We start from the raw sequence: 24,013 nt of genomic DNA, 5'->3' as shown, positions 1-24,013 counted from the left end.
GCTTCTCATTCAGTTTGGTGCATTTAAATGCAGACGGAAGGGAAAGGAAGGTGATTTCCTGTATTACAAAGATGCAAATAGGCTTTGATTTCTTGATTCACTTTTGGTTTGAATCTTTTTGGTTCTACTTACTCTTTCTTCATAAAAGACTTTCTTCACATGACTGGGAAAATTATAAAATCAATTTTATCAGGAACTAAGTATGCCAAAACTAAAATTTCCAGGAACTGGCTTTCTCACACTCCTTGCAATTAAGTTGACTGCGGGTTAATAACGAGGTAACAGCTACAGAATGTAGGAGGGGAAAATGAGCATTTTTCTGGAAGGGAGCCTTATTCCACATAAAGTTAGCAACCTCCTGTGAAAATCATAGAGGAATTACCAAGTAGGCAAATTACTCTGAGCAAACCACCATGTCATGTAGGAGCCACACTGACCGTGGGCACCTAAAAGGAGGAGACGACCTATCTCTGTGCCACCTTTACACTGTTATGCTGCTCTGATTGCTCATGCAGAGAAAATAATGTCTAATACTGCTTTGAACTCTCATGTATATAGTAAACTTAGGTGACAGGAAGCTGTGCGAGAAGCTGTCTGGAAGAGGCATTGGGATGTAGTTGCTAGTGCCCTGTAGTGTGACACAGGGGAGCTGAGTCCCGTACCCAGCTGAGGTGTTAACCTGTGGTGTTACCTTCCATAACCTATTTTCCCTTCTCTGTCCTTACGTATTTAGACTTTGTGCAGGGAGGCGGGGAAGGACCTGCCTCTAGAAACAGCATCAGTCTTAACTTGAGCTTGAAGTCCTGCTAAAATGCAAGTAGGTGTTATTACAGATACCCATTACAACGGTACCTGTGTTGGTCTACCCACTAATCATGACCCATAAGTTCTTGACTGGCTCCTCAGCCATCCCCAGGCAGAGCGCCATACATCCAGCTGCTCTCTCAAATAAAAGGCAAGTCCCCTTCCTTGCTCTCCCAGCCTGCCTTTCCTGAAGAGCCTGTGCCCATCCAGTGCAGGGCTTCGGTCGTGTGAACCATCCCACCATGTCTCCATGATCCCAATGAGGTCATCTCCCTGTAACTGTACATAGTCCTTCTAGCTCCTCCGGTTTGTTCCTCGTGCTGCCTGCACTGGTGTAGGTGTTTCTGAGAGGCACCTGAGCATGCTGAGTCCCCAGTACAGGCTGGGAATGGCACTGGAATATGCTGTCTGACCATGAGAGAAGCTCTCTGGAAAAACAAGAAAAGGGGAGAGGCAGGTGGGTCAATTTTTATTTTGTTTTCTTGCCGGTATAAGAGAAGGCAGCGCACTCTTTTGTGAAAACTACAACAGACAAATCAATCAAAGCTTCTCCACTTGTGTTTCAAAGTATGGTAACAGCAGTACCTGTGAGGCAGAGATCTGTGTGACACTGCCAAGCATCTTCTGGGGTATGACTTGAAGCTGCCAAGTGGATGGATCCTTCTGTTTTCCAGTCATGGCATCAGAATGTTGTCCTTTCAGGGAAGTACAGCTGACCATCTGCTTTTTGGGCTCCTACTGGTCTGTTAGTAAATGCACTGACAGGTGTGAGATGGAAGCGTGTAGCTACTGAGCTTCCCTTGCTGCTTTTGCTTTCATGCTGGGCTGTGTGTGGGTGGACAAAAGGGAGAGCAGGCATTGAGAGAGAAACAGCACCTGAAGTTGAAACTAAGGTTTCCTCTTTTTCCTTTTCAAATTCTTAAACTTTTTTGACGGCTTCCCAAAATAAACAGAATGTTACACAGCACATGTTTAAGATGGTTGTTTCCTCATACTAGTTACAGACCTGTAGTCCAATAGATGAGCAATATTTCTCTTCAGTCTTTGCAGCTGAAAGAGCATGGTTTGAAGCATGATGCTTTGAAGCAGACAAAGACGTGAAAAGGGAATTTGAGATATTTATTTATGTGAGGAAGAGTGCATGCTGGGGCATGAGATAAGTATGGCCAGTTGACTGTACTGATTTTATCAGGTTTGATTATTGTACTGTACAAAGTGTATGCGATTCTGATCTTGATTATGCCAATATAAAAGTTATCTCCCTTCATGAGGGTGTAGTTCAGATCCAGAATAGAGTTCTCTTTTATTCATATGCAGATTTCAATAATACAGAAGACTGGAGGCAAGACTAGTGTTTTATCGGACCATTGTTTTGTATCATTGGGCAGCCAGACAGAAGCAAATGCTCTGAGTTATTACTAGTTTGGGTTGAAGTGGAAAATATGATGCAGCAGGCAACCATAGCAGAAAGGTATGAATTGGTTCGGTACATGGAGTACTGGTACGATTGCAGTGGTCCACAACACAGTGAAACAGGCAGTTCAGTAGTTCAGTGGCCTGAAATAGTGGGGCAGATAAGACATTCAGAAGAGCTGGGAAGATAAGAGAACCTGAGGGCAACCACACTTCTCAAGCTGTTTGCCTTCAGTTGGGAAGGACAGCAGTCTGCTATGAAGCTTGTCATCTCCTGCTGCATTGGGGGAGTAGCTGTATTAGAACTGGTCAGGAACAGAACTAACTTTCTAGCCTTGCACAAACATGCGTAAATCAGTGCTGGTGACATAAATACTGTCCTCATAGTAGTAGTTATGTTTTCTTCTTCCTACAGCTGTTCTGTAAGCCACATCATGGCTATGCTCTCTCTTCAGCAGAGATTTAATATGAGATAATGTCAGAAGTGAAGAGCAGTGGGGAAGGAATCTGGGAAAGCATTTGACAGCTGCACGTGAATGAGAAATGCTGCTTCCTGTAAGCTTTTGGTGTTGGTACTGCCAGATAACCAATACAATATGCAAACGTAGTGTACTGACCTGGTAGGGCTTGGGAGGGGTTGGGGCCAGGGTAGGTAGGCCCAGGCTTTAACACAACATTGGAGATGGCTGGCTGAAGAGTTTGATTAATTTTGGGTAAATGGACAGTGAAAGAAGCTGCTTCCCAGAAGGCGGCAGTATGGGTGGAGAAAAAGAAAGAACTTAAATCTGAGACTGCTATGTTTGTGCATGTACGTGTGCTGCTAGCGTTGCTTTCCTCCTGTAATTGCTGTCTCTAACCTTATACTGCCAGAGCATAGTGCTTTATACTTGTCAGAGGAAAGTATCTGGGTTTGTACCGTTTTCTATGCAGCGATGCACAAAATGGCTGATACAGAGTGATGTTTGCCCGAGGCTGCACAGCCATATTCCCCACTGGTTGCTAACAGTAAAGTTTTGTCCTTCAATAGCTACACAGTAGTACTTCTGTTTTAACAGCTTTGGAGGACCTTGCCATCAGTCACCAGTTGCCTGGTAGGCCAAGTGCATACCTGTAAAGCAGTGCTGCTTTCCCAAACGACCTGCTGTTTGAAATGCCCATTATTCGCAGGTCATTTTAAATGGTATTCTCACAGTTCAACGGGCTTGTAAATTCCTCTAAAGTGAAAAAAGAGCATTTGCTGTAATTATAGCTGACAAACAGCAAGTTTCCTCCAGAGCCTCTGCTGAGCCGGTGTCCAGGGTGGGTAGGAAAAGGAAGCCGCTCTGCCCCAGTTCAGAATGATCAGGGTCTCTAGGAGAGAGAGGGCAGCATATAAATGTGCCACCTGAAGGAAATAACACACAGTCCACAAACCCTGTTTACCCTAAGGATGAGGTTTAACTTTTGCACAGATTCCTCCTGTGCCGACTCCAGCGGTGCTGTTCCTGAAGAGTTCTGGGAAGAGTTTCAAAGGCTCTGGCCCCGCAGGAGCTGCCAGTGTTTTGAGGGCTTTTGCAGTAAAGGAAGGCAAAATATCTTTCATTGAAGGGCTGGGTTTCTTCTGAGGTTCACTCAGAATCTCTGCTTGTAAATGCACTCACTCTTCCTTATATAATGTTATTGGGGCATATTTTCAAATTATGTCAATTTTGAAAGTTCAAACAAAAAATTGCCTGTTGACAAAATTGGAGACTGTTTTGTGTGCTGTCACGTCATTTTTCCCCACCCTTGGCAAGTTATTTTGACCACTACTTTCATGGGTGCTTGATAACTTGTGTTTTAACTTCTCATCTTCCCCACTTGGTACATGGCAAACCTGACTTTATTCTGCTAAGCTCCTGACACAAAATACAGCTATGAGTGCTTAGCACCTATAAGAAAAAACCCACAACGAACCTGGTCTTAAGAATTGTAAGTATCTATTACTGGTGACCCACCAGAAAACCCTGACCTTGGAAGACAAGGGAATTAGGTCTAAGAGTATATGATTTTTCAGGTTAGTGATGTGCATACCCAGATGTCAATGGCACCTAAGTAGGATGTTTAATAGAGAAAATCTAGATGAGATTGTAAAGTTAAAATGTGAATGAAAAGCTTTAATAGAGAAGCCTAGTAGCATAGGCTAATTCTGCCAGCTTAAAACCCCCTAGTTATTTGTGGAAACAACTGCACTTTCAATGCCGGTATTAATTTTTCTGGTCCTGTCAGGAAGGAGCTGCAACTTGCAGATATGCAGTCTCTCTCGTGAGAGAGATGACTGCACCTTCCCAGTATCAGCTGATAAGCTTAGCACAGATATCAGCGCAACAACAAAACTATACTGTGCTTCTGTATTCCTTGCGTGATCTCTATGCTGTTTCTGTGTTTTATCATTGTGTAGTGAATACACTGGGTATGCTGTAATTCAGACTGTGGACTTTAAAAATTACAATCAGACAAGTAAACAGAGCATAACAACTATGATCATCAATTCAAAACAGCTTGATTGGACCAGTGTCTTCCCATTAGAAAGGGAAAAAAAACTCAACCCCAAAACAAAGAGCTTTTTTACTGATGGCTTTGTGCCTTCCACAGGCTGATGATGTGTTTTATGTTATTGCTTGTGTTCTGAGTCCTTCCTACCATTTCTGATTTTACTGCTATTATCTGTCTGCTGCCATCATGATAGTATTAGAAACAAAATGTAGCAACATCTATAATTAGGGTTGTCTACATGCTTTTTCTTTCTATTTTCCAGTTGACTCATATTCCTAACTTTCTAAAGCTTTCAATTTGCAAGTTGAGATAATCAAGGTCAGTGATTTCTGAGGGCAAGGGTGGTGTTTGTCCATTTAACAAAGCAAGATTTTGATCTTCAGAGCAGATATATAACAACAGCAGGGCTGGAAATTGAAATTTGGCAGCAAGAGAATACGCATCGAGGAGAATTCTTAGAAAAAACCCAAGCCTTCTTTCAAGGTACCAACAATGTAAGGACCTTTAATAGTGACCCACTGGAAAATGCTGGCCTTGAAAGACACACAAGATTGTGCAATTACTGAACTAGCCATATACACAGTTTAATGTCAGTGGAAGTGCTGAATAGACATAGAAATTATATGTATTGCCTTCTCTGGACGAATGACAAGAGAATGAATCATGGAAGTGACAGGGAGATACCTGACTTTAGCGTGACACAGGAAAAGATGGGCATGTTTAGCTCCTGAAAGCCACTGCCCTGAGGACGATCCAGACATACAGGTGCCCTTTAGCTGCCAGCGCCTGCAGCCCAGCCTGGCAGGCTGACCGCATCCGCAGGCTGCGGGGATGCACCCACTGCAGGAAGCAGCATGGGCTGGCAACCCAGCTGCGGCAGCCGCAGCACCTGGAGGAGGAGTGGTGCTGCCAGAGCCCAAGGCACGTGTGAAATGTGGAGCATCTGGGAAATGGTGCTAGGTGAGGGACAGAGTGGACTTTTAAATACTGGACAGTATGTACCTACTGGGTTAGCTGACCTGATCTTTGGTACCTCTCTCTTTGTCAGCTTGCCTCAGAGCACAGACATGGTTTTCTGCATAGTCAGTTCTGTGCTAGACGTCGCCCAAGCTGTGTTGCTACGCACAGGTGTCTGTTAGCATGTCTGTTTGTCAGCCAAGGGTGACTTGTTGGTGTTTTGTATTGTCTGAAGTTGGAGCTCTTTGTGCTATTTTGTTTGCTGAGATCCTTACAAGCATCCTCCTTTGTGTCTTCTTTTGGGGAGTGAATTCCCTTCTGCTGTGTTCCTCTCTAGCCCACTGCGATACCAGAGCTCTGTGTATGCTTATTTCAGGCACTGATTGTTAGATACGTGGGACTGGCAATTCGTGAGTTAATTGGTGATGTCTTCATGTTGCACTTAACCTAATTATGGGTTTGATTATATTAATTAAACTCTTGTCTTAGACAGCAGCTGTTTGATCATTTGCTTTCAGGCCCCTCCCTCAGTTGGGGTCGTACTGAAACCTGCGGGTTTGGGTTGACAGAGTTGAGTGGTGAGTGCGTGCTACTGTCACCAACAGTGCGCTGACTTTTTCCCCTTTGATCTTAAACTTGCTTTTTTTTTGTCAAACTTTAAATGCCGTTGGTCAACTTCTGTACTGTTGTTCTTTGGAAGCTCTTGAAGGTATGACTCTTCGCTAGGGCGGTGGGAAAAAGCCTTTTTGTACTAATTTACACCGCTTTGTCTTCTGGTGCATATGTGCACTTTGCGTTATGCTTATGGATGCTGTCCAGGATGCACAGACCCTGAGACAAAATCTAAGTCTTGCTTTGCTGCTGTAGCTTTTTTTTTTTCCCCCCAGTACAATTAGCTGTTTTGCATCACAGCTTGTTTTGGAGAGCTGTTGACTTGTAAAGGGGCAGGATTTGGGAGCTGAGCCACTATGAACTCCATAGTCAGCTTTGGCAGAACCAGCAGTGGCATAGCATGACAGGAAAGTGAAGGTGCTGGTCTGGGGCTTTATGAGATACTCCCATCTTTGGTAGCGATATTGAATAGGCAGTGAATTTTGGCATTTCTGCTGTTTAGAAAGTCTGCAGAGGTCTGATGCAAATCAGTAAGGATGTGGATTTTCAGTGGAAAGCACTTTTTAAATTTATCTCAAGGTAGAAAAGAAATGTAGCATCTTTCACTTCTTGGAAGTAGATAATGGTAGACACTCACTGATTAAATCTTGTGCTCTTCAGTTCTGGTTGCGTCTCCTTGATCTTCTGCACAGAGATATTGCAGTGGCTGTTAATTCTCATTGCAGAATGTAGTGGTTCAGTGTTTGTCAGCTGAAGGGTGCCTTTTCTTGGAGTACCTATGAGGGAGAGAAGAACTTGGTCAGTGAAGAAATTCCTTTCCTTCCCCACTCATCCTATTGTCTAGTTGTTTCTGTGAAAGCTCCAGCTTTTGGACTGACTTTTTAGACCAGATAACAGCAATTCAAGCACAGTGCAAATGTTGGGCTGTTGAATGGGAGCCTAGTGATAGACTGTATCATTTAGTGTCACGGTGGTGTGTGTTCCTCTTGAACTGAGTAGCCTTCCTCAGGGGTACTTTGGCAGTATCTTACAGGGATAAGGAGGTGTGGACGTGGGGAGATGGTACTAGTTTTAGAAATGAGATGTGTTGCACATAAAGCCAATACTAAAGGTTTGTGCCTAGAAGCTGAACATTAGAGATGGTAGCTAGGTTCAGCTCAGCTGAGCACCTGTAATCCAACCACGCTTATGTCCCATCACAGCAATTCACTGAACATACAGCTGGGAAGGCTGGGACAGATTGTGGCTTTCCTGAAAGCAAGAAGAAATCTAGGTCTTCTGTATGGACTGCTAGCTCACAGAAAGCAATGAAGAAATGGTGACTTTAGCAAGAAAAGACAGTAACTCTGGTGCAGAGTGAGTCCTGTGGCAACCTTGATGCTGCTACACTTTTTTCAGAATACTTCAGGTCTTTAAAATTTGAGTCCTTAAGCACATGCCTAGGACTGGTTCATCCACAGCCTTGTAGCAATTGTAATAATTTATATGCCTATAAAAATTTCCATGCTGATTTTGTAGCATGTTTTCATCCAGTCTGTGCAGAACAGTGTAAGTAACTGTAAGTGAAGTGAAAAAGGAAAGTGGGCAGTTCTATGCAATGTATATTGTATGGAAATGTGGACTTCCCTGATGCTGCGCTACTAGCTTAGCTTTTAATATTCAGGGAATGAGCAGAAAGAACTAATGCAGGAACTATGTTGTCTTAATGGTGGATTATTTGAATTGGTAATACACACACAAAAAAGAGGAATTATAGCTTGTGTGTGTAAAACAAATATTTCTGCTTGCTGATCACTTCAGTTTGCCCCTATTTTGGGGTTCTGGTCTTTTGGGTCACTCAGAAGCCCCATGTCATTTGGCTTGTTTCAGCTGAGGGTGCTCTCCAGCTTGAAGTATCAAGCCTCGGGTTGAAAAGATCCCTTTTCAGAACTGAGAAGCATTTTAAATTGATGGCACTTTTGCAGTGAATACCTTTCCAGAAGACTGAACAGCAGCAAGCCTACAGAAGCCAATTCCTTTATACATTGCCTTATCCCTTGTGATTGCTGTGACGATTAAATAACTTCAGAGTGGAAAAAGTTTGAATGGCATTTGCCTTGAGCATTCTTGTGCAGTGCTTTTTTTAATGAGCTCCCACACTTCCAGCTTGCAGCTTCCAGTATTTAAAGCTTTCTCTGTGCTTTCACTCTTATTTTAATGTTGATGAAGTATGTGGGTTTTTTTAAAAGACTTTTATTAGCAGTTGTCCTTTTTGTGTGGAGTATGAAACCATGGATTAAGGCAAGTAAAGGTTTTAGCTTCATTGCAACTTAGTTCTGTTCTAACTTTAGTCTAGCTGGAAGTATGAGTCTGTCAGACAATACAAGGGTAGTATAATACAGGAAGGAAAAATCCCCTGATAATGAACACTCAAACATTCCAAAGTATTTTTTTCAAACTTCACAAAATACTTATAAATGTTCATGAAACTGCTGTGACAACACATTCCCACTGCCATGCTGCTGTTGGAAACACCAAAGGACATTGCTCTTCTTCTAAGGCTGAGGAAGAGGAGACTCTATGCAAGTACCAGCAGAGGGAGTCAGGACTGGGCAATAGCTGTTGGAGATTTTCAGATCACAGTGGTCATCATCTGAAAGGGGAAACATATTCGTGATGTGGGGGGTGAAGTATGAAAAGATTTCCTTTAAGAATCTTCTGCCTTCTGTGTGATACACATACGTGTTTTCTTCCTCCTGCGCTTGGATTAGGAACATGAAAACACATTCTAGTAAAAAATGGTTTACTGAGCAATTTTCCTCTTTCCTGTGCCCTTCTCAGAGCACACTGGTATGAAGCATGGAATGGGGTAGCGTTTAGAACTATTCAGGATTTCACATCTTTGCCTTGTCAGTGGTAGAAAAATAATGTCAAATAGGAAAGGCTCCTAGCAAGACAGATCCACACAGCTGGGGAGGGACAAAGGTTAAAGATACTGGTGGCTCTGAGCATACTACCAATATATCCTCTCCTTGTGGCTGCAGAGCGGCGATCTCTAGATGGATGTATGCTGTCCCTGATGGCACAGTGATGAGGAGGACTTGGGCAAGTGAAAATGCTGTTCCAAGACTTGTGGCTGTGCAGAAGCTCTTGAAGTTCTTTCCTGCCAGTCTGCAGAGTATCACAAAGGACTTTATCTCTCCCTTTTACACCCTGCTTGTGACAACCTGTTTACTTAGGCTTTGTATGAAGGATACTGTTAGGACCCAACATTTTTGTTCTCTTCAGTGCCCTTTGCAATAATCTCTCTGGATTTGTTGTCTAGTCCCCTTGACTTGTTCTAAAGTGTTTATTCTTTTGTCTTTCTGACTTATTGCCTAAGCTTTCAGCATTGACAAAAATGGAGAAAAGTAAATAAAAATTATAGAGTATTTGCTTTAAGATATAAAAAATAAGCAATTTATTTTCATTAGCTTCTAGCAAAGACAACATTCTCACTGTACTATTTGTTATTACAAGCACTGTGTTTCTCTGGTTTGACTTGCACAGTCTAAAGTGTCTTGCATTGCAGTCACTATGCTGACACTTCAAAGAAAGCTTTTAGCGATGCTTGTTAGCCACAGCTCAGCCTACTACTGCTGCATTTCACTTATTGATCTTACTGAATGTTGTCCTAACTCAAACAGTTTCTTCATTAAGCAGGCTTTTGGTACAATTTCTTTTACCTGGAGAAATGGAGATTCACCCAGAGACAGTGTTTCTGTTTTCTCCTGGGAGCTGGTTACCAAACCTTGAGACAGAATCGGTGCTTGTCAGCCTCTAGAACCTGCGAAAGATTCTGGACACAGAAAATAGGTTTTATGGCCTGCGAAGGAAATAAGCTGATAGGCAAACGACAAAGCAAATGGTGAAAAAAACCCCTCTGCTCCTTATCTCATCAGTGCTGAAAAATACTGCAAATACAATGCAGGAGCCAGTGGGGGCTAGCGCGTAGGGGAGAGGACCTGAGTTGGCAGGTTTGGGCAGAGTTCCCAGCTCTGTCACACACCCTCCCGTGTGACCTGTTGCAAACTGCTCTGTGTGTCAGCTCTGCCTGCCTTGCCTCTGTAACTTTTCATATCTTGCTAGTACAGAATGTCTTTTACTGTTCTCTGTACGTACCATACCACTGCGTAGCTATTCCCTCCCCTCTGCAGGGCTACTGAAGTGTGTCTTTTTGACTTCAAGGATGTTGGTATGAGTAGAGGCAAGCCTGTCCAGAAAACTGGATGTTTAAATTCTTACCTGTATCTTTCACCAGTTCAGCTATCTTTGTGTTTTTGAGCTTTGTCTTCTGCATTCCTAACCTCACCTATGTTCCCTTACTGCTCCTCCATCCTGCTCCTACTTATTTAGGCTTGCATCCCTGTCCCTCCCCTTCCTCCCCTCCTCCAACCTGTGAAGACTCCCTGTTCTCTTGACCATCTAATTTAACTTTGATTCCCTCCTAGTCATTAGGCTTCTCTATTGAGGCCAGGAAGGTCTGGCAGCCTCTTTGATGGGTCTGCTAAGCTGTTGATTTAAATTTTGCAGGCTCTGTGATGCAGAGAGACTGCTAAATCACTGCTCCCATGACAGGTTTCTGAAAGGCTGGAGGAAGACAGAGTATTGAATAGAAAATTGGAAGAGGTGAGAGAAAACAGGAGGGCAGAACTTCTGGAAGGAAGCATGAAGAGTAATTTTGGGCCAGGTAGATGACAGGAATTTGACAGGGGGAAATGGTTTAAAGAAGAGTATATGTGTACGTGTGGGGTAGATGGAAGAAAGGCAGGATAGATGGTTATCCATCAGAGGGACTTTTGTCAGAAGGAGCTGAAACTATGGTGACTGGATCCTGAATGTTCAACATCAGGAGTGATATTTAGGGACAGCTTCAAGAGATGCTTATTCAGAAAAATCTAGCCGTGTAGTTTGCAGGTAGACTCTCTTATTTAAAAAAAACAACAACAAAACACCACCAACAACAAAAACCAACCATAAAACAAACCTAACAAACCAAAAAAACCTTACCCCAACACTGAGGCTGTGCAGCATTCAAAGCATGTCAAGTGAGCTTGACAGAAAAATATTTTAATAGCCCGGTGCTCATGTACTGATTGATTACAGCAACAGATCAAAGATAAGTATTCTGTCAAGAATCATTAATATCTGTCAGCCAGTAGCAGTTATATAATATCAGAAATTTGAGCTGTTGAAAAGCATTCTATCCTTGCCTTGTTCCTAAGACCAATATATGAATATTCATGGTAGCGCACGCAGCTTACAAACGATTCTTCACTTCACATGCGGGTTATTACCACAATTTGTTAAGTGCTAAAATGAGTTTCTGCATTTTTACTTCTTTATAATTTGATAACTTCAATGCTTGTAAATGGCATGGAATATATTTACCACAATTGTTTGCCTAACTCCTACTGTTAGTCTTCAATTACTGTATGAGCTGTGAGATCTTCTCAATGCCTCCATCAGTGGGAAGGACGAAATTAAGAAGATCTGTTAGATGCTACTCAGGTGATACTGCATGTGGCAGAGAATTATGGAAAGCAAGTTTTTCAGTGCTTAAACAAGGGAAAGATTTGTGATAACTGCAAAAACTCCTCTTCTGGAAGTCCTCTGATGTTTTGAAAGTTATCCCCGATCTGCAAGAAGTATCAGGGAAAGCTTCCTTAGTGTCTGCCTTGGGACTGCTGCAGGATTAGGCTAGATCCAGTGTTGAGGCAGCAGAGAGTAGGGATCTGAACTGTCAGGACTTTTTCTTTGGAATCCAAAGATCAGGACTTAAGTTCAGGAGGAGCCATTGTTCTCATATTCTGTGTCCTGTATCACAGTGATGAACAGTTTACTCTGAGGTTTGACTCCTGATGATGTGCTAGGGCTAACTTAAATGGAGATTCTGGCTATTTTTACCCATTGCCACCTTATATCCCTGTGGTTCCTAAGACTTCATTGATGCACACATGTGAAATCACTTACACCAATCTTAGAAATGACTTTTTTTTTTTCTAGGATCTTTTGGGAGTGCTAGGATGGTAGGTGTTCTCCACCTGTTGGGGCTGGCCAAGTAAAGCTTCCCAGAGCATGCCTGCCAGAAAATGCATTACTCTGTGGAGAGGTGAGAGCAGAGAGGTCTGTGTTTATGGCCAGAGGTATCTGTCCCCCATTCTAATCAATGACTTCATGGTTAAAAGGCTCCAAGGATATGAAAATGTTGGGTTTGTATCCCTACTGTATTTATGGAGACTGGAAGAGGTCTAACAGTAAAAACTCTTTTCTTCTCCTTTGTTTTTCTCTCAAAATACCCAGTCACCTAAAAGTGAGGAACTCTACAGGAAAATGGGATACCTGAGTTCAGGTCTCTACTCCTGCACTGAGATTTGAAACACAGGCCTCTTGTATCGCAGACTGGTTGCAGGGGAGTATAGTCGCAGTCTTCCCTAGATCATTCTTCTCTAAGCAAGGAAAAGCTTTGTGTGCCTACCGACTGGATGAGGTTTGTAGCTGCAAATTACTGACAGAGGTATTTCATTACCTTTGAGAGATCTCTGTACTTTGTTAGCCAGCTTCAGCTTATTAGCATCTGCAAATGCTATTCGTCTGTGCCTTGCTGGTTCAGGCACTGCACAAGCAGTATAGTTGTCTAAAAAGGTCCCGATGGGATATAACTACATCATTACTTCTGACTGTATAAGTTCATATATGTGCAAATATATTTGTGTTTTATGCTGGCTTGCTAACAAACTCACCAAAGCACAAAACACAGCTACCTGATGTTTCTTAGATGTCAGATGATTTCTCTGTAATATTTACTTTAAAAAGAAATAAGGCAGTATTTCTTATGCAATAACACCTGCCCCTGAAGATAATGATGTATCTTTTTTAGAAGTTAGGTGTGGAACTCCCAGCAGTATGCATGCTTACCTTTACTGCTGCTTTTAGTCCTGCTGAGCTCTAATAAAACAGTGGAGTCAGCCTGGAAGACAAGCATCTTCAAGATTAGAGCCATAGGAACAGTAATGATTACCCATTTCTGAGAGTTAGGCTATAACCCTCTTCACCACTCCAGAGAAAATTATTCTTCTCACATGCAGTCATCCATGATTTCTCATTAAAAACCCAAACAGTTGCTTCAGTTATTTTTTGATAAGCCGTATGTGTCTTTACTAACCTGTCATTTCACTCGTCAGTAAAGCAGGGCCCCTAGAGAAGCAACTGTCTATGAGCTTTTCCCATTTTGCATTCCTGTACGTACTGTAAGTACCTATTGATTTTGGTCTGCAAGCACATCTGTGATTAGTGTGTGGGAGGAGCATGACTCAGACCTAGTCATTCCAGTGACAATTATTCTTTAACCACCTCAAATTAGTCTTCATCCGTGAATGTCGTCTTTATCTCAGACCTCACTGGCTTACTCAACATAATTAAAAACTTCAGTATTCTTATCTGTGTTATAAACACCATTAAATATTTGTAACTGTTTAATGACACACAGAGAGGGAAGCTTTTGGACCAGTTTGTCTTTAGGTTTGTTTGGGTTTTGAAAAACCACATCACTTGTTTGTACTTGTTGCATCCAGAAGTAAAAGATGTGCATGTGCAAGGTGGGATTGGCAGGTCATTCGGTGTCAGCTGAGGAGCATCTTGCAGTCTCTCTGTGGCTATTGAAGTAACACCACTCCGGGAGCCCGGCTTACCAAGGTCATTGCATCAGAAGCTTCAGAGCCTGAGCTGCAGGGAAGCAAAGCAGTCAGGTACAGCACAGTCCAGTCAAGTGCAATAGCTTTAGGGGCTTAATTTCACAGCAAAGTTGATCTGAACTGAGAATTAATTGTTGTCCTTAACTCAGGTATCCATTCATCCTGTCAGGTGCAGACGTGCTCTTAACTCTAGCTGGCTGGCCTGTCAACTGATTGGGCTTGACAGCACCTCGGTGATTAACACAAGCTTTCTGTGCAGCCAGCGCATAGATCACTGGTGGTTTTGTGGTGTGACTGCTTGGAGCAAAGTCAGCTTGAAGGGTGCTAGTGAGTGTAAACCAGGTAAACTACAGAAGACCCTGGCTTTGTCTCAATTACATGCTTTCTGTTGCTTTGAGGGGTTTGTTTAACTAGTTTTTGGTTTGGGGACAATGCAGTTAATCCAGAGAAGTTACTTCCGTGTGGAATCTGTGGGACATGGGATGCACAATTTTTACATCAGCTGGCTGGGTGAGGCCAGCACCCTACCACCCACCACTGCTTCACTTCACAATGAAACCATAGTACTTTCATCCCACTCTGCTTTTATATTGGGATAATTTATAGGCATTACATTTTTACCTTTTCTTTAGTTCTCAGAGAAGACAAAGCCTAAAAAAAGACTGTGAGGTACTTGCTACATAGACAGCAAAAGCTTTTATAAGTCAGTGGATGAAAGTTAGTGGTCGGAGATGCTTTGTCTCAGTATTTCTCCTAACTGTGAGTTAAGTGTCCTTAAGTTTAATCACAGGTGTACATGCTCACACCTGTGGAGTAGGTTTAAAGCCTACGTTTAAGTGCATAGGTGAGTTGAGGTTTTAAACCTACTGAGAAGTGAGCTCACTGCAGCCTCAGGGGAGGCCCTGGGTACTTCCTCCTTGTAGTCTTACTGGTGGATTCAGATCTGAACATATTCCACAAGAAATGCAGCCGGCTACCAGCTTCCCACATGGGCGCTCTGGTGGGAGTAGACAGAATCTACCTGAATCCATTTATCATTGGGAACAAAGGATTACTCTAAATAGCTCACTCGAATGTAAGATACCTTAATTAAATGAGGTCAGGAGCAATGACCGAAAAGAATCATACTGGAGAATGCTGCTTGGGCAGTTGTCAGCAAGTGACTTTAATCATCAAACTCTTGTGTTGCATCAATGATGGTGGGGGGAAGTGCAGTCCAGAATTCAGTATGCCTAAGTGCTAGATGATGGCTTTGGTGAGCAAATTCAGATCCAGTTCTGAACTCTCAAATGCCACAGGTAGGTTATTGCAAAATCAGGCTCAAGAACTGCCAACAGGAATGGGCCAGAGCCAGCAGTACAAAGCCCAGTAAAACATCTGGCAGCATTGTAGAGAAGGGCCAGAAAATATGGATAAAACGCGATCTCCTCCTTGGACCTCTCTAGATTTCTCTCCTGCAAGGCTCTGTGGAAAACATCATACAAATCATAGAGGAAATAAGGTAAACAGAGGAACTATAAAAACAATGTATGTAAGCAGTTTCACATGAAAAGAGAACAACTTTTCCTTTTTATTCACTCCTTTCTTTAATCTTTTCCTGACTGTTTTTTTTTATGTGTAGCTCTATTTCAGTAATAGATTTTTTAAAAAAAGAAAAAGAGAATTTGCTTTTAATTGGGAGTACCTATTTCAGATAAGTTGAGGGTAGATAAAAAACAGCTTTCAAAGCAAAAGCCTTCGTATTGGTGCAAGCCAGTAAAAACCTAGAAGCGGTATCTGGAGATTTAATTTTAACCAAGTAATTGAAAATGGCCATGCATTACCTTGTATAAATTGTAGAAGAAAAATGATGCCCTTAAATGGCTCGGTCGTCATTTAAATGGTGATCTGTTCATTAGTGCTGGGAAATGAAATGGAAATCCATTTCAATTTTCTAGACAATTTAAATTTTATTGTCCATAAAATTCTACAAAACAGTAAAATAGTGTCCTTTCTTGCAAATTGCAAAGGATTTAATCAGGTTTCGCCATTTTAATAATTCTCGGCATGGCAAAACCTGCTAGTGAATGCATTGAGCTGAAGTCATCCCTTGTTGATAAAAGTGTCCCACTGGTGAGTCTGGCCTCGTATGTTTGGAATACAGATGGTTTTTGCAGCTGCAATCTGTTTATACAGTTAGTTTCCTCTTGATAATCAAATTGGCTTAGTCTAGAGCAAGGCTTAGCATTCGTTGGAGTACACATGCTTAAAACATACAGCATCATCAAGATCCTACTACACATTTAAAACATTTTATGACCCTCCTGAAGATGTACTGATAAATATCTTGTTCTTTACAGTAATTGTAGTTGTTTTAACTAGTTGTGAAAATCAGTACATTTCCTGGCCATTCTATCTTGCCTTATCAGAGATGAACCTATCTTGTGGGAGACAAAAAACCATGGAGAGGTAACTGGAAAGTGCCATTTCTCTGGAATTATCTTCCTTTTTCTCTAGTCTTACCTTTGAGTAATCATGCTGACGTTTCCCCTTGCAAATCTTCTTGCCTGTTGCTCTTGCTATCCCATATTATAGTGCTTTGATTGAAATAAAATTTGATTTTGCGAGGAGCTTTCTGTGGACTCACTGGTTAAACTGCAATGGTTCTTTGAAAGTCTTTTTGATATCAAGGGCGAAGGCCCTGATTTCAATAAATTACTAGGCATTACTGTGCAGTAAGTCATGGCTATCTGGCAGGTTTAAGAATTTGCCTGTAAGTTGAGGCAGAACATACATCTTCATGTCTGGTTTATGATGCACCTTTGGATGTAAAATGAAGTTATCCCATTGAGACTAAACAGTCAGTGGAAGTACAAGGCCTTGCAGAAATATTGATGCCTTCAGATAATTTAAGTGAGAAGAGTCAGGTGAACTTGTTGGTTTGCAAGGGCTGATTGTTTATAGAATAAGAACATGCAGCCCTGTTTTCCCGAAGGTGAGAGAAGCTCATGGTTAGGGGTTTCACAGTCTACCAGCTTGAAGTCTCTCTGTATCCAATGCTCTTCTCTTTAATTCTTTTCAGTGTTATATTTGTGTCGTCTTCTGTTGGCTTCCCTTTACAGCACAAATGTAACGTATGACCAGATTCTTATTCCTTAATTTTGCAACTGAGAGCACATCCAGGTCCTCACAGGCTAGTTTTGACTTGTCGTGCATCTGATTACTGTAGTAATCTGCTTTTCTGCAAGCGTATTGGCTACAATGGAGTCTGTGGCTGTCATTAAATCCCCTTCTGGATGACTGTTAGCACCTCTCAGTGTAGATACAATACTAAACTGTAGCTGTCAAAACAAATGAATGATGAGTTTTGTGAATCAGGATTCTTGCTGTTTTACTTGTTTGGACACTTCTTAATTTGCCAAAATCCAGACTTTGCAGTGTTAATTAGTAGGACTGTGTTAATTTAGTCCTGTGCTTCTGTAGGGAGGTAGGAGCCTTGGCCCTGGAGGTAACAGCCACCCTTCCTTTGTACGAGTTGCCAGGGGATCCTTCATCCTCTCTTTTCATAAGCAGGCTCTTGGATCCCGGATGCAGCCATTCACAGAGTGCAAACTGGTGTTGGCCCTTCACTGTGAGTTTAGAGCGAGCTGTTTGTGTTGGAGAGCTATCTTGCAGGGTTGATGCTGAAGTTTGTTTTATTGGCCTTTATTCACTTTGGCTCTGACCGCTCCTCTGATCAGTTTTGGTCTGTGTGTTTTTCCCATGCTGTTTATCTCAGCCCAAACACGCTGAAGGCAAAAGCAAAACCTATCAGAGATTTGTGCTGCCCACGATGCCCAGGCTTGTGAAATTCTTGTGAGCCAAAACACCTGCGGTTGCTGCTACCAGCTGCGTGGGTGCTACCAGATCAAATCAAAATAAAAAACCCACCAAACTTCAGTTTTGAAATGTCCTTAGGGATGCTGCAGTTCAGCATCTTTGGAAGGTTTGGTGTTTTACCAACGCTTACCTCTCTTCTTCCATGTTAAGCCCTAAACTGGCAAAATCTAAGTGGTTTCAAGTCCCTGAGATAACAGGAGGTTATTTGCCTGTGGGTCTGTGCTGCTGTAGTAGCAGTCTGCTTTTATTTTGTAGAGTTAGGAAAGGGTGTGAGGAGAGAAGCGGTGGGAGCTGTTTGTGGTGGTTGTTCCATAGCTGTTATTAACTCTTCCCTTTCTGCCCTTACACGCTGCAGACAGCCTATTTTAAGGTGCACAGATGTTTCTACTACTCTAGTCCTTGGTAGTTGGTTAAGTGGCTTCTTAGAGCAGCTGTTCCCTTGTTTATGTCTCTGACTTTCATTTCATTGCAGTTCTTGGTTTTTCAGTGATGGGAAGAGGAAAAAAAATCATGTCTCTGGTGCTCTGTTGTTTAGCCCTTATCAACAAGGCTTTATTCAGCCTGGAGAAAAGGCAGCTCCAGGGAGATCTAATTGCAGCTTACCAGTACCTGAAGGGGCTTACAGGAAATACGGTGAGGGACTGTTTATCAGGGAGTGTAGTGACAGGACAAGGGGTAATGCGTTTAAGCTGAAGGAGGGTCGATTTAGATTAGATGTTAGAAAGAAATTCTTTACTGTTAGAGTGGTGAGGCACTGGAACAGGTTGCCCAGAGAGGTTGTGGATGCCCCCTCCCTGGAAGTGTTCAAGGCCAGGTTGGATGGGGCTTTGGGCAGCCTGGTCTAGTGGAGGGTTTCCCTGCCCCCAGCAGGGGGGTTGGAACTAGATGATCTTTAAGGTCCCTTCCAACCCAAACCATTCTATGATTCTATGAACTGTGTCCTCACTGGTGGCCTATCCTTCTGCAGAGGAGACATTTCCATTGTAGCTGGAGCCCAGTGTGGTCCTTCTATGTCCCATCCATCATCGGCAGGGTGATTTCAGCAAATGTGATGATGAGTGTGAGAAGATTTGCAGGAGGATTTGACTGTTTAATGAAATTTGCTTGTGGTCTCTCACCTTTCATCCTAGAAGTCAAGTGGTTCTGCCACATAGCTTGATGCTTATGTCCCTCGTGGTCTATTCAGGCATTCTGCTTTGTCTTTGACATTGAATTGTTTTCAGACTTGCTCAACTGGTAATAGTGTGCCAGTTCTTTGATCTGTGCTGTTGCTACTCCCTTGCTTTTGCTTGTGGGGAACCTAAGCTGAGGTGCAAATTACAAGCTGGTGGAGAGAAAGAAGAGGGAGGTGGAGCAGTGTATTGGTTTAGTCCTGGAGAATAGAGAGCCATGGAAAGAGCAAGATCTAACAGTCACTGGAACAGCATGGGGGAGAGCTCCTCTGGGAATTTACTTTCACTTCAAAAAATGTCTTTCTCCCCAAGTTGTGAAAGTCAGGAATTGATGTACATGCTAAGAAGATAATAGCAATTGTAGTTTGTTCTATATCATGTGAAAAAGTTATGTAAATATATTGTGAAAATTCATAAAGTGCGTAATATTAATTGACCTGTTAGATTATGGCTAAATTGTTTACATTTATTCTTTACTAGCTAAATGAAATATCTTTATAAATTGTATTAGTAAAAAATAAAAGACAGATATATTATAAAGTTTCCTATTTGTAATCTACAAAGCTTCCTAAGAAGTAGCAAATTAAGCAGTTCTGCATCTGTCTTGATAGAAAATGGGGCAACCTATTGAAATTCTGTCCTATTCTGGAAGATTATGTAGATACTTTATATGTAAATCTTACTTTAGATGCTTTGGTTTCAAGTTACAAGACTACAAATAACAATTCTATCAAAACTTGTGCTGTAAACAAGTCACTGATAGATACCTGTTCAGTTTGGTATTTGCTTGCAGACTGTAATTAACAGTTCAGCATTTTTCTTTTAACTGCATGCTCTCTGCCCATAAGTAGGCATAATTACCACTAATCAAGACCCCTAATCTCAAGCAATTATAAACTCTTACATTGTTCTAATTGCACACTTAAAAACAATGAGTTTTTCTCATATAATTATATTATAATCCATACAATTATTAATTTCTGCTTTTCTTTTTATCTGATCAATGTTAATTTTGTGTGGCCTCACAATGTGTTATCGGAAAAATGCCTTTGAGGCACGCAATTTTTGTGGTTAATTTACAGTTATGTTTCATCTTCAGTGAGAAGTGATATAGTGCAACAGGGTTTTAAGGCTGTGCTTTCTCTCAGCGATCTATGAACTCAATAATTTGTTGTAAACTAGGAACTTGTTAGTGAAACAAAAGTGTAATTATACATTTAAATCATCTACTATTTGTAAACCCAGGTGCTTGTTCTTTGAATAGTATTTAGGTTAGCACAGACTACTGCTTAAGTATATAAAAGGGTTTTGTTTTGTTTTTTTAATTGTGGAATTAAGTGGAACTTACATGCAGACAGATATACTTTCTGGATCAGCTTTCCAGAAAGTGAAAATGAAAGCATTTCAGTTTTAGAAAGCACTGCAAGTCTTGAGGGGCGAGATGTAAGAGTTTGTTCACTAGTTGATGTTGGTCTTGCTTGTTGCTGAACAGTTCTTATGCACACATTTTGTATGCAAGGGCTTTGGATGAGTGCATTTTGAACAAATCATCATCAATCTGATGATTCATCTCAGGAACCGCATGCAGCACTTACATCTGTAATTGGGGTAATTGCAAACCTCTCATTCTTACAGATAGAAATTCTTCCTCTTATAATTCTAAAATCAGATCCCAGATCTTTTACTGTGGTAGCTGAGACCTACACTGACTTGTATTTATTTCTTTATTCTTATTTGTTACATCATTAAAAGTAGCAGATGATTTGGTGACCTTTCCAACCTGTGTGTGACCTTCATGATTCACTTGTGCGGGTAATTGGCTATTGAAATTACTATGCTTTTATCTTTGACGTTATTTAAACACTGGTTTAAATGGGGTGACACAGACTGCATTGTAAATGGGTAGCCACATTGTTGGAGACAATGTGTTTCTCTTTATCTATTGTCAGAAAAGAATATTAGTGGGGGGGGTGTGCAGCTCTATCTTTTCTGAAGGATCTTGAGATTCATGGAGAGGTGGTGTTTGATGTCTGTTTGACATCTGTTTTACATGCTGCAGCTTTGTAAGCAGTCTTAGAACAGGTTATTGCTTGTTCTGCAGAAGAGATTTTCTCCTTGGTTGATGTGTAGGCATGGTTGCTACAGGCTTATTCCTGGGCACAGTTCCTCAAAACCCACCACACAGCTTCCATCTAGCTGATGCATCCAAGGAAGCTGTTGGGGTCAGATTAATTTGTGACCTTTCTACATGGTGTACTTGTGGCCTTGCTTGAGTCAAATGCATCCCACACAAGGACATTTCCCCCCCTGCATCCCTTAAAATACTTTTCCTTAATTCCTGTGATCCCCTACACATAGAACTGCTAAGGCGTTGATAGATTCTGTAGAGTCTGTAGGGCAACACTGCAAACCCTGGCCAAGGGCTTCACGGACCTTTGCAAGTTGGCATATGAACCTGTACTGTTGCTGTTACAAGGCAGTGGTCTAATGTCAGTGTTCAATCAGTCTTGAAACAAGGATTTGGAGATTCTGTCCTTAATTGGCCAACTTTCTTCCTGTAGTAGAGTGTGTGTTTCTGAAATCTTTCTGGGGCTGCAGTGTTCTGCCATGGGTTCATTTCATTATTCCTTTGAAAAGAAGGAAAGGCACACAGCTAGCTATTTCTATGCAGAAGAGGTCAACGTTTAATATGCTAATGTATCTACCCAATATTAGGCTGGAAAAATCCTTGGCTTTAATGTGTCTTTAATAGTAATAAAGTGGTTAGCTAATGATAAATTAAGGATTGTAAGTTTGGGGATTTTTTTTTTTTAATAAAAAATTAATGTAGGCAGGAATAATTTTTCTTGCCAAGATAATTGTCATACAGGAGCATAGTAGCTGCATTTTGCAGTGGAAATTGCTTTACGACTGCTTGCCTCATAATAATCAAAATGAAGAACCAAAACTCTATTTTTTCTTTGGGCTTCACATAGCTGGACAGTAATGGGACAGAGTGGGGACTCCATTTTACCTTTGCCGACATAGAACTATATGTCCCAAGATACTGAACCAGCAGGTCTCACTGTTCGCCAGAGAGCAAAAGATAGTTGTATGCACGCAAGTATGGTTACCCAGAAATCCACAGATGAGAATTTGCTTGTGGCCCTCTTCCTGATCCATCACCTATTTTCAGCGTTATGCTGGCTGGCAGAGTAACGATGTTTGTCCTGCCAGTGGGACTTCACACTTTTGGAGGCCCTGGGTGCAGTTTCTCTTAGGGAACCTGGTAAAAGTCGGCGTAAGTAGGGCCTCAGGTAGCAATAGCGTAGGGTTGTGTTTGCATCTGCGTAACAGAGAGCAAACCAGGACGTAGTTAGGGACAGGTAATGCTGTTCAAATACAAAATACTCATGGATTAAGGAGTATTTATAGTAAATCTGTTTTTTAAAGTATTTCTTCATTCTTCAGTACTCATTGCATCAGGCTTTCTGGTAGAGTTTAGCTCAGACACAAGTTAAGGTTAAACAGAGAAATAATCTATCCATTTCTGGTCGCTGTATCCCTATTCAACTCTTTTTTTTTTTTCTTTTTTTTTAAACTGAGTTTGGACATTTTTGTATATATTTTTTGTACCCGTCTGTACAGAGGGGCAGCTGGAAAAGGGGAGAGCTGGTCTCTACAGAAACTCATAAAAAGATAAGAAGTCATACAGCATCAAGAGGGAATTCTGTAGAGAATCAGCAGTGTAAAGGCCTTGAGTAAGTCTAAATTTAAATTGCATCCCTTGATGATCAGGGAAAAGACAGTCCTGTAAGTTTCTCTTGCACATTATCAAAGATTTTTTGTTGGTCATACAACTCTAAAGCATCTTAGTTGACTTAAGGATATCTGCCTGTAACACTGACCTGAATAAACAGCTGCATTCTCAAAGGAATGAAAGGGATGAGAAAATTTATTTTTTTGGAAGGATGTGAGAGAGGAAATAAAGAGCTAAAAGGATTATTTAGATAAGGCAAAATATTATCTTATTTTTTTATAAATATGACTTCTCAATTATTTATTTTTATCTCAAGTGGAAGAGATACTGGCAGTTTTGGGGGACAGGATAAAGAGGAAGAAATTCCTCAGCAAGGCAGAGCACTGACTGATGGTTTTCGGCTCATCTGCTGTCTGACTGTTCCGCTCCCTCTACAGCCAGCCTCTCACTGATCGCTGACCTGACTCACAGCTTAGGAAAGCTCCCCTTGAGGCTTGCTGTCCTTCCTTTTCATTCAGGGCTGGATTGGCTGGAAGAGCCTCAGCCCCAGCCTCTGCAAGCCATCAAAACATGACTATTGAGACTTCCACCAGCCTGCTGTTCTATCTTGGGCTTCGGCAGGCGGATCTTCTCAAGTCCTGTGTGTTTTCATCTGCTTCTCTCCACACCTGGAGATACTCCCTTTTCTTCTTCCTCATGTTTTTTCTTAAACCCGTCTTGATGAACCAGCTGGCTTCATAACTATGCTGAATGAGGTCAGAAGGGCTGTGCAGCATTTGGTCTGCGTTTGAGGGCTCTAGCTCTTGCCTCAGGCCTTGCTGTTCTGCTTGAAGAATATAAAACATAATGTGAGTTTTTATGTATTATTAAACTTACATCTATAAATCACTGACCCATGGTAGCTGTTTATTACATATTCCATCTTCTGCTTTGATGCATTGTTGTTGTCACACTGAGGTGGGTAATGATGACTTGGCTTACTACTGTGGTAATGCACTTAAAGCTTGGAAATCTGTCACTGATGGCATTTCAACACAGGCACTATAAACCAGAGATGAAATTTTAAAGTATTTGCTATCAAGCTATTTGTCTTAAAATTCTTGTGTCTTCTATTGTTGTTTCATAAGGGTTTGGATACTACTGAATTGTTTGATGGACAAATAGTTGTGTTTCAGGAACTCCGTGTTGCAGGACTCACCATGACAAAAGTAGGTGGTGGTCCTCAGTTTGTA

The 24,013-nt window shown here is 41.7% G+C and overlaps 1 protein-coding gene across 4 annotated transcripts in view; it reads left to right on the top strand.

The window, feature by feature from the left end:
* The window catches only part of KCNH1 (potassium voltage-gated channel subfamily H member 1), a 191,618-nt gene that overhangs the window by 67,711 nt on the left and 99,894 nt on the right, over positions 1–24,013 (top strand). The gene's annotated exons all lie outside the window — the stretch shown is intronic.

Source organism: Balearica regulorum, chromosome 3 (assembly GCF_011004875.1).
Source record: "Balearica regulorum gibbericeps isolate bBalReg1 chromosome 3, bBalReg1.pri, whole genome shotgun sequence".
In the NCBI taxonomy this organism is placed as follows: domain Eukaryota; kingdom Metazoa; phylum Chordata; class Aves; order Gruiformes; family Gruidae; genus Balearica; species Balearica regulorum.
The sequence above is the reverse complement of the archived record's forward strand: the minus strand, read 5'-3'. Positions and strand labels throughout refer to the sequence as shown.